We start from the raw sequence: 8,806 nt of genomic DNA, 5'->3' as shown, positions 1-8,806 counted from the left end.
ATATTCGTGTATGCTCATAAACGATGGAGAGTTACCCAGTAAATTTGTCGCAGAGTTATAATTTTAAGTCCTTGTTGGACTCAAAGTATAATTGAGGGTCAACATCGGAGTAATTCTATCCAATGTCCTTGTTTATATCCTTCCCCCTTTTCATAGTTGATTTAATGAAACGTCATGATGACAGCTAAGCTGCTCCCCCCCAAATTATTCAACTTGTCTGGGTGTCCATGTTGATTTTCGGTTTCTTTTTTTAACATCCCAAAAATACACAAGATTTTCAGTTCGTGATTTATCACTTCAATAAATTATTCAGCGTAATTTACCAATAATTGAATATATTGCACGTGAATTCCATTGTGTCTAATGTTAAGTTTAGTAGCTTCTTTCACTTGATTAAGGCCAATGAGAAGTTATTTTATAATGACGATAGGCATGACATAATTCATATAATTACATACCGAAAAACTTCTGACCGGAAGGCAAAATGTCACTTCTTGGTGAAGGCCTCACACATGGCTACCCACTCCTGCTCGACGGAGACCTTGAAGTCATCCAAATTTCGATGAGAGGTAGTGTAGGGTCTGTTTCAACTATGCCCCAAATAACATTGTCGAGGGAGGAAACGTCTGGGGACGAGGGGACTCAACCGATGACCCTTAACCTATTATACTTTGACCAATTCAATAACTTATCTCCTATCTTGACCCTGTTAGCCTTGGTTGCTGTTAAAAACAGTTGCCGATTTCGTCGTATGTAATTTCATATTAAATTTTCCAAATCCTTCACGTACCTCTTCACAGTACAATCCCTGACATTGAGAGCCTTGTGACGCTCCCTCATCGACTTGGTCGGGCTTCTTGTGATGTCGGTGTCCTCCATGATCCCGATTTCTGTCGTCTAACGATGCCCGGGAACCTCTTAAGGGCCTGACTCGAAGCCATCATACTTTTAAGCTTGTCAATAAAACTCCAGGAGCCCTTTGGACCTTCTAGATTTGTTTGATACTCACAGATGTGCGGATAAAATCAGACAACTTCTGCCTTTTCTCCTCAAAGCTGACAACTGTTGATTTTTGAAAGATTTTGTTATTATTTTTTATTAACCGGAATAGTCCTTACTTTTAATTTTAAATTATGAACCCTTGAGTCATCCAGATTGATTTAAAGTCAAGTCCACGATTTTATCTCTCACACTGTATCCCTCTATAGACTGGTATAAAAAATGAGATGACCTAAACACCTGTGAGAATTCGTTCATTTCTACATACTTTTTTACACAACTCTATACAGATTTAGGTGCTTTTCTATTATATTCCTCTCTTTGAAAGTATGACACCCACGCTCGATTGTATTGTTATTTCTAAGTTCAAGTATCGACACTCAAAAACGGCTATACGTAGTACAAAGGCACATACATACAAACAAACTTTGCTTTATTAACATAAATATTTCAAGATTATATGTAGATGTATTGTGACATATATGTTTATATTAAATATCTACTTATATTTGTTCTAAATCTTTATTTAATTTGCAGGAAGCCTACGTCATTTTTTTCACAAGTGGTTTCATCATACTGTCAATAGCCATTTTTAACTTATTTCTAATTTCAGCTCAGGTAAGGATGATTCTAAATCATGTTCATGCGCATTATTCAATATATTGAACATGCATTATTTATTTCCCCTTTTTTCTTGACCAACTAATGGTAATTTTTCTATTTTACTTTAACAATAAAAATGCATTTGGTTTTTCTCAAAAAAAAAAAAAAAAAAAAAAAAGTGAGTGCACGCAGTCTATGTATAGAATTAGTGATGTAAATAAAACTTTTCTCCCGCTGTGTGTAAAATAATAATGAAATTTTAATTGTAAATCTGCATTACTCCCTCACTCAATATCATAAATTTGTATTTATGACGTCATTTTCCTTCTTTAACGTCTTATAAAACGGATGAGCATATTTTTAATACGGGGTAGGGCTACAAAACGTGGACTCGAGAGATGGATTTAGAAATACATCAATGATTTTATATTTTCAATAATAGGAAAAAAAAAGAAAAGAAAGAATGTTAACAAAGTATGAAGCAAATTTTTGCAAAACTTTTTCCAAAAAATATGGCCACCTTCATTATCAATCACAGCCTTTACACGTTGCCTGAAGGCCATGAAGGAGTTAAGGAAAAACTCCTCTGACAAGCTGTCTCATACAGCCACTATGGAGGACTTCAGTGAGTTCATATTTGGGTGTGAGGATCTGTAGGTTTCCCTCTCCAATGTGCTCTATACAGAAAAAATCATTTGTCTCAAATCTGGTGAGGAAGGGGCAATATGTAGTTGAACCAGAATCTAACCATGTTATATGTACATCACTTTTGGTACTTGGCGGACGTGTGAGATGAGGCCCGGTCCCACTCCACACGTAGTTAACCTCCGGATAGTTGGTCTTCAGCCATGGCAAAAAGGTGTACCTAAATACCTTATAGTTTGCCTTCTGGTCTATTATCTGTCCAGCCTTGAAAAAGAACGGATGCATCTTCTTCCCATCAGAGGCCCCAATGCCGATGACCATTATTTGGTCCGGATATTTGGTGTGGTATACCCTTTCGACCTCTTCTTTTGTTTCTGCAACACAGCGGTCGTTCTGGTTTTTGTCAAATTGATCAATTGTGAAAATCTTCTCTCCGAGAGAATTTTCACTATTGACCCATTTGCCTTGATCCATGTGAGGATTTCCTTGCACCTCTTGAGCCTCCTGGCTTTCATACCCTCTGTTTCAATCCATACTCATAAGTACAATGGGTACTACTTTAGAGTATTCACTTCTTTGACTACATATAAATATCTTTTACTTCTCTTATTGGCTGAAAGTTGAACAATTGTATGAAAGAAATAACAGATAAAAAGAAAGTACGTGGTTGTTCATTGAAATCTAAATACTTACAAATTCAATAATAAATGAAGGTTGAATGATTCAAATTAATTTATATTCCGATATATACAAGCATAACCAATTAGTTTTAATACAAAAGAGCAAATCTGAGTCCCTCACCAGCCCTCATGTCAACTCCCTCGACTACAACTTTTGGGTGCATTTCGAGACAAGGCCTGCAGTGACCGTTATCCAAACACAGATCCCCTCAAATCCCCTGTCAGAGAGCAATGGGACGCCGTGACAGATAACTACATCTCTGTGCTTGTGCCAGACCGTCTGTTGCCACCTGGAACCTATAATTGTGGCTTGGGGGGGTAAATTAATAATTAAGAGAGCTCAAACACACATCTATATTTTTGGTATTATTTTTGTTGAAATTCTATTGTTAATTAGTAAATTATATCTTAACACACTCGGATAGTTATAATATTCCTCTAAAATAAGAAGGCAGCTAACTGATATAATTATTATTTTAAATGCACCGGGATTGAGTTTTTATTTACATATCTATATACAGTATGGTAAGGACCGTTATAAAACAAGAGTAGAAGAGATCAGGGACAATTGTTTCAAGATCATTTTCTTGACCAGATAAAAAGATACTTTAGTTTGGAAATATGTACATCACACTTTTATCCTATAATGCAGACAATTATTTGTCGACCTTTCGTTGAGATATTGGATAACAGCCATTAGTTATGGGTAAAAGTAATTTTTGAAGGCATCCTATTTCTTTTTTATTAATTAAAAAGTACCTGAATATCAATAATTCAAGATTAATATCATGGCTGACTTTTTCCTCATTTTTATCCAATTGCTACTTAGCTATAATGCCATTATCTTTCAAACTATTTATCTAAAAGAAAGTACAAGGTAGTTCAGATTAATTCCGAAGTTATTTAAGGGCTTATAAAGAGTATAACCATATTTTTATATCATTTGAAAGCTACATTGAAAGATAATCATTTATAGGTTAGGTTCCGGGCTGTTTGAAGGTCATAAATCCGGGCTCCAAAAGTGAGGATATTTTATGTCTAAGATATTTTAAACTTTTTTGGACTTGTGGGACGGTGTTATTTCTTCTTTGGGATACTCTATTCATCCAGGGAATGTAAATTAAAAATTCCAACTTAGAACCAGTACTCTTTGTACCCGCCTGGACCTACCAAAGCTTCCGGGGCTGTGTGGCTGAGGTTACCAAGAGAGTTAGATCTCATTTAAAATAATTGAATGTCATTATGTAACTTTCAAATAATAGAAAATGTATGTATCTACCATAGGTATTCGTTCTTTATAAGCCCTTAAAGATTTTCCTAATTTATCTGGACTACCCAGTACATTTTTCTTTTTTTTTTGTGAAAGTAGGGCATATATTTAAAAAAAATGTCCATATATAATTTCCTACTTTTTAGGTTCATGTAAAAGCATTCTTAGATGGTCTATTCAAAAAGTACAACTTATATTCAATAGATGGTTCTACAAAGCTTGAAGCCAAGAACGGAAATAAGGAGCATTAAATTTTATCGAAGGTTCTTTTTGATATAAGTGCTATGGATGAGATACTAAATCATGTAGAGTTTCTTTTTTAATAAAATAACATGAAACATAAATTTTTTATCATTATAAAACTTTTGATCCTCCAGTTTTTATAGTTATTAATATTAAATTGTTTGATGAACTAAATGTTATAATTTAATAAATATTTGAAAATATGACTTTTTATAATACAGAATTCATTAGTTTTGTATATGACTTTTGATTAAAATTTCTCTGTTTGATTGGGCTATGTAGAAACTTTTTTTTCTTGTAGATATCTTCACATTTAGATGATCGCTCTGCCCCATGTGATTGGCTTATGTTCTGGACTTGAGACTTAACCTTCTGAACAACTCTTCAAAATTTGGTGCGCATTGGACAAAATCTTATGTTGGCACATTTGGATGAAATATATCGGATATTTTTTTTTTTTCATTTTATGTTGTAATATAAAGAATACATATATTGTTTAACAATTCTCAATAATTTCTATTTTCTTTCATTACAAGTTTTAATCACATAGATTTAAATGCCATCTTATATTATCCGATTGATTTTTTTGCTGGTTTCGTAAGGGACCACGACAAATATCACCTACTTGTAGTATGTTTCATAGTTTTTGATGTTGTTTTATGTGTCTACATAGGTCTTGCTTAGCTTCACTCCCTTCTCTGCGGCATCATATACAACAGATAAGTTGTTCACGACTGACTTTATATTAATATAGGTACTGTTTGATTTCCATTTAGATAGAGATGTCTTTAAAAAGTGAGAACGGATATTTAATATCCAAAATAATACCCAACTATATGGTCTTATGAATTTTAACAAGTCAGTTGTATTTTCTTTACTTACAAGTGGAAATTTTGATTTTTCATGACCAGTTCCATGTGTATTAAAGTATATGAAAGGATTTTCAATTTTTTGGCACCTCATCAAAATTTTAACGGTGCTAATGGAACCAATTCTTCTGTCAAACACCATATGCAACTCAATTACTATGATCGCGGCTCCTGGTAAATAGGATGTACAGGGTAGCCAAAATAAATCTGGACAAAATTCAAGGGTGTTTGTCTAAAATTGTAGTCTAGATAGAGATGTAAGCAATAAAGCATCAATATTAATTGGAGGAATAATTGTTGCGGCAATCACTTTCTCGATCCTGGGCCTAAAGCTCTTGCAGGCATTCTACACATCTGCAGCCAAGATCTTCGCCCACTCCTTATTAATGATTGCCTTCAGGTGGTCCACGCTGTTGTGGTGCTTTGAGCAAACTTCCCTCTCAAACTTTCTCTAGAAAAAGTATTTCAGCGGATTGCGATTGGGATAGTTGGAGTGCCAGGGTTCGGGGGACCAGAAATAGTAAAAGTTGGTCCTGATGAACTCTTGACTGATCTTGACTGGACGTATGGCAGGGAGAACAGGCCTGTTGCCACACTTAGGGCTTAAGGACGTTTTCTTGTATCCACAGACGCCCAGTAGACCTCAAGCATTCCACATATACCGTAGAATTGACCTGTTCTCCCTTCTTGAAGAATAATTGTGGGATGACCTTCCCTGTACAGGTAATGCCGCCAAAGAACATGATGGAGTTGGAGCTATAGGACTTGTACACACAGGGGACATTGTCCTTGGAGAGCTTTTTCTCATTTTGAGATTTCCTTTTGCGTTGAATAGTGAATATTTTCTCATCTGAGAAAATAATGGTGTGACTTGCGTTGAACGTCTTGAGTCTAGAGAGCAGAGTCTTGCAGTGGGGCTACCTAACCACCTTCTGTTTCTCAGTCAGCAAGGTCATACCAAGCTCCCCAATGCCTTTTGGATGGTGCTGCGAGCCAACCCTTCCTCCGGGCCAGTGTTTGTCCTTTTCCTAATTTTTGAACCTGGTGTAGATGTCGTAGACAGTGTTACTGGCGTATTTCGTAAGCTTGATGATAGTGGTTCTTTTGGTTCGCTCTGTGACTCTAATTGTTTCTTTTCATTAAAAAAATCTAAAATATATTATACACAAGACTCAACCTCTTAATTGAGACACTCTGATGTGAACTCAGTGCAAGGATACCAGTGTTATTATCAATTGAACTTTGTCAGGATTTATCTAGGTAGCCCTATTCATTTTTATATTTTAGGACAGTATGAAAAGGAAATTAAACAATTTATTGAAGCTAAATTTGGAGATGGCACGGATATTCCCCAAGAAATATGGATATAAAGAAAGAAATGTTCATAAAAATTAATTTTTCCAATTGAAACAATAGGTAAAATTTGTTCCTTAGAGGTATGTATTTATTTGAACTGATAGTAGTATATTTAAATTCAGTATATTGTATTTTAGCTATCCACTTGACATTGTGAAGAGCTACAAGAATTTGAATTGAAGAAGTGGCTCACCAAGAGAAAATACTGTGAATTGCACTAATTATGTATTGTCCTCTCTCCAATTGTTTTGCTCTAAAGCTCACATGCAGAGTGAATCTATCATATTTTTTTATGTATCCATTTCTCCTTTTATTCTAGGCATTGTAAGATGAACTGTTTTTTCGTGGTAAAATTCAAAAACTTTTCATAAATATTCCAAACAAATAAAGCTTAGTACTTTTTGATACTATAATTTTTAATACATCCCAAGAATGTGTAAGCAATATTTTTCCAATTTTATGTATACTAGCAACCCACAATAACTTTCTCTCTCTAATATAACTGTTGAATAAATACGCAAGTCGTAGATAGTTTCCAAGTGTTTAATATTGTTGTGTCAAAATTAATTCCTCTAAAATTTCCTGTACATTTCCAATCACTCAATACAACAAAAGTAGTGTTTGTAATACTCGTTCCATGGACATCAATTGTTCTTTTTTTTTGTGGTGGAGGGACCCCCAGTAATTTTACTCCTCTTATATGCAAAACACGGGCCGTCAATCTTTCTTCGAAGCAATTAGGATTTTCAAGAGTTTTCCATTCCTGTGCCTTGTGCACACTGGCAAAAGGGATTGGAATTTCCAGGAAATTACAATTTGTTTTATAATACATATCTTCTAGCAACAATAAATCATTGTGAGCAATATTATTTTCTTCTTCAGTCTTTTCCTTAAGACTGTTTGCATAATTTCCGTGGCATTGGTGGAAAAAAATTGCATAGTTCTTTATATTTTCATGAAGATGTAAAACCTTATTGACAGCTGATTATCTATCAATTTAAATATTAAGACAACTTTTGTAGTCATTTTGTTGGAAGTATATAACTTTTCTTTTAATGTTTTTTAATTAGTGACCGTCAGTATTCTTGCTTTATGATAAACACGTGGACTTTGATTCCTAATATAGAAAGCTGCTTTATGTTTCATTTTTTCGCCACTTTAAGCCGTATAACATTTACTAAATAAAACAAAAAACTTTTATACTTTGATCATTTCGATCCCTTAAGATATATATTATTTACGTTATAACTTATTTTTAAAATTTCTTATGGATGAGAATTTCGCGTTTTTATTTTATATTAACTGATTATTAGTGTATATGTATATTTGCTAATAACCCTTTGTTATTGACAGTAAATATGACGTAGAGAAAATAAAGAAAAAATGATTATTTTTGCGTAATAACACAAATGGAAAATAAGAATGTACCAACGCTAAATATTTCCCAATGTTTATGAAATTCTGGATTTAAGCTTGGTATATCCTCAAGACTATCCAAATTGCCAGCAAGATTGAAAGAGGTTGGGCAGTATTTATTTATTTTTTCCAAAAGGAAATAAAACAAGTTTTATAGGTGCGAAATTTTATTTTTATTTATTGATAAGGAAAATACACTCTTCAGTTTTGTTTTATACAGTTTTGACCGATAGGTGATGTTCCCAATTGTTGAATAAGTCAAACTTAGGTGTTTTAATTCTCAGGGATTTTTTTTTCTGTTCTAATTAATTTTAATTAATTATTACCAAGAAGATGGAAAATTGAATTAACTACAACCTATTATTTATAATTGGTGATAATTAGTTATTTCGGTAATTGATTACACTATCTACTAAAATCAAACCTTTTTTTGAAGCACTATATATATATACTTTACTTATTGGAATTTGATCCCTTAATTCCAAAAATGCCTATATATTTTCTCTATTTGTCTCATGACCTTCAGAAAAAGGCTATAAAGTTTCTTTTTCATTTTTGACTGTTTTTAAGTTTCAAAGCCCTTGGTATGGAAGATCCATCTAAACTATGAGAATTTATTTCAAAGCCTAATGTTAAAAAATTCTAAAACCATTTTCAAAATGTATGTATGAAGTTTAAAATTCGAGTTAACATTGTTTAATGTTGGAAATAAGTTATTTGTATGG

The 8,806-nt window shown here is 33.5% G+C and overlaps 1 long non-coding RNA gene across 1 annotated transcript; it reads left to right on the top strand.

Moving 5' to 3' along the window:
* Positions 1-852: 852 nt before the first annotated feature.
* LOC121123558 (uncharacterized) lies at positions 853-4,646 on the top strand. The gene is made up of 2 exons (XR_005866028.2): positions 853-1,617; positions 4,344-4,646. It is a non-coding gene; the product is annotated as an uncharacterized lncRNA (long non-coding RNA).
* Positions 4,647-8,806: the final 4,160 nt, after the last annotated feature.

Source organism: Lepeophtheirus salmonis, unplaced genomic scaffold, assembly GCF_016086655.4.
Source record: "Lepeophtheirus salmonis unplaced genomic scaffold, UVic_Lsal_1.4 unplaced_contig_10454_pilon, whole genome shotgun sequence".
In the NCBI taxonomy this organism is placed as follows: Eukaryota; Metazoa; Arthropoda; class Copepoda; order Siphonostomatoida; family Caligidae; genus Lepeophtheirus; species Lepeophtheirus salmonis.
Note: the sequence above shows the minus strand (reverse complement) of the source record. Positions and strands in the feature narration are given on the sequence as shown.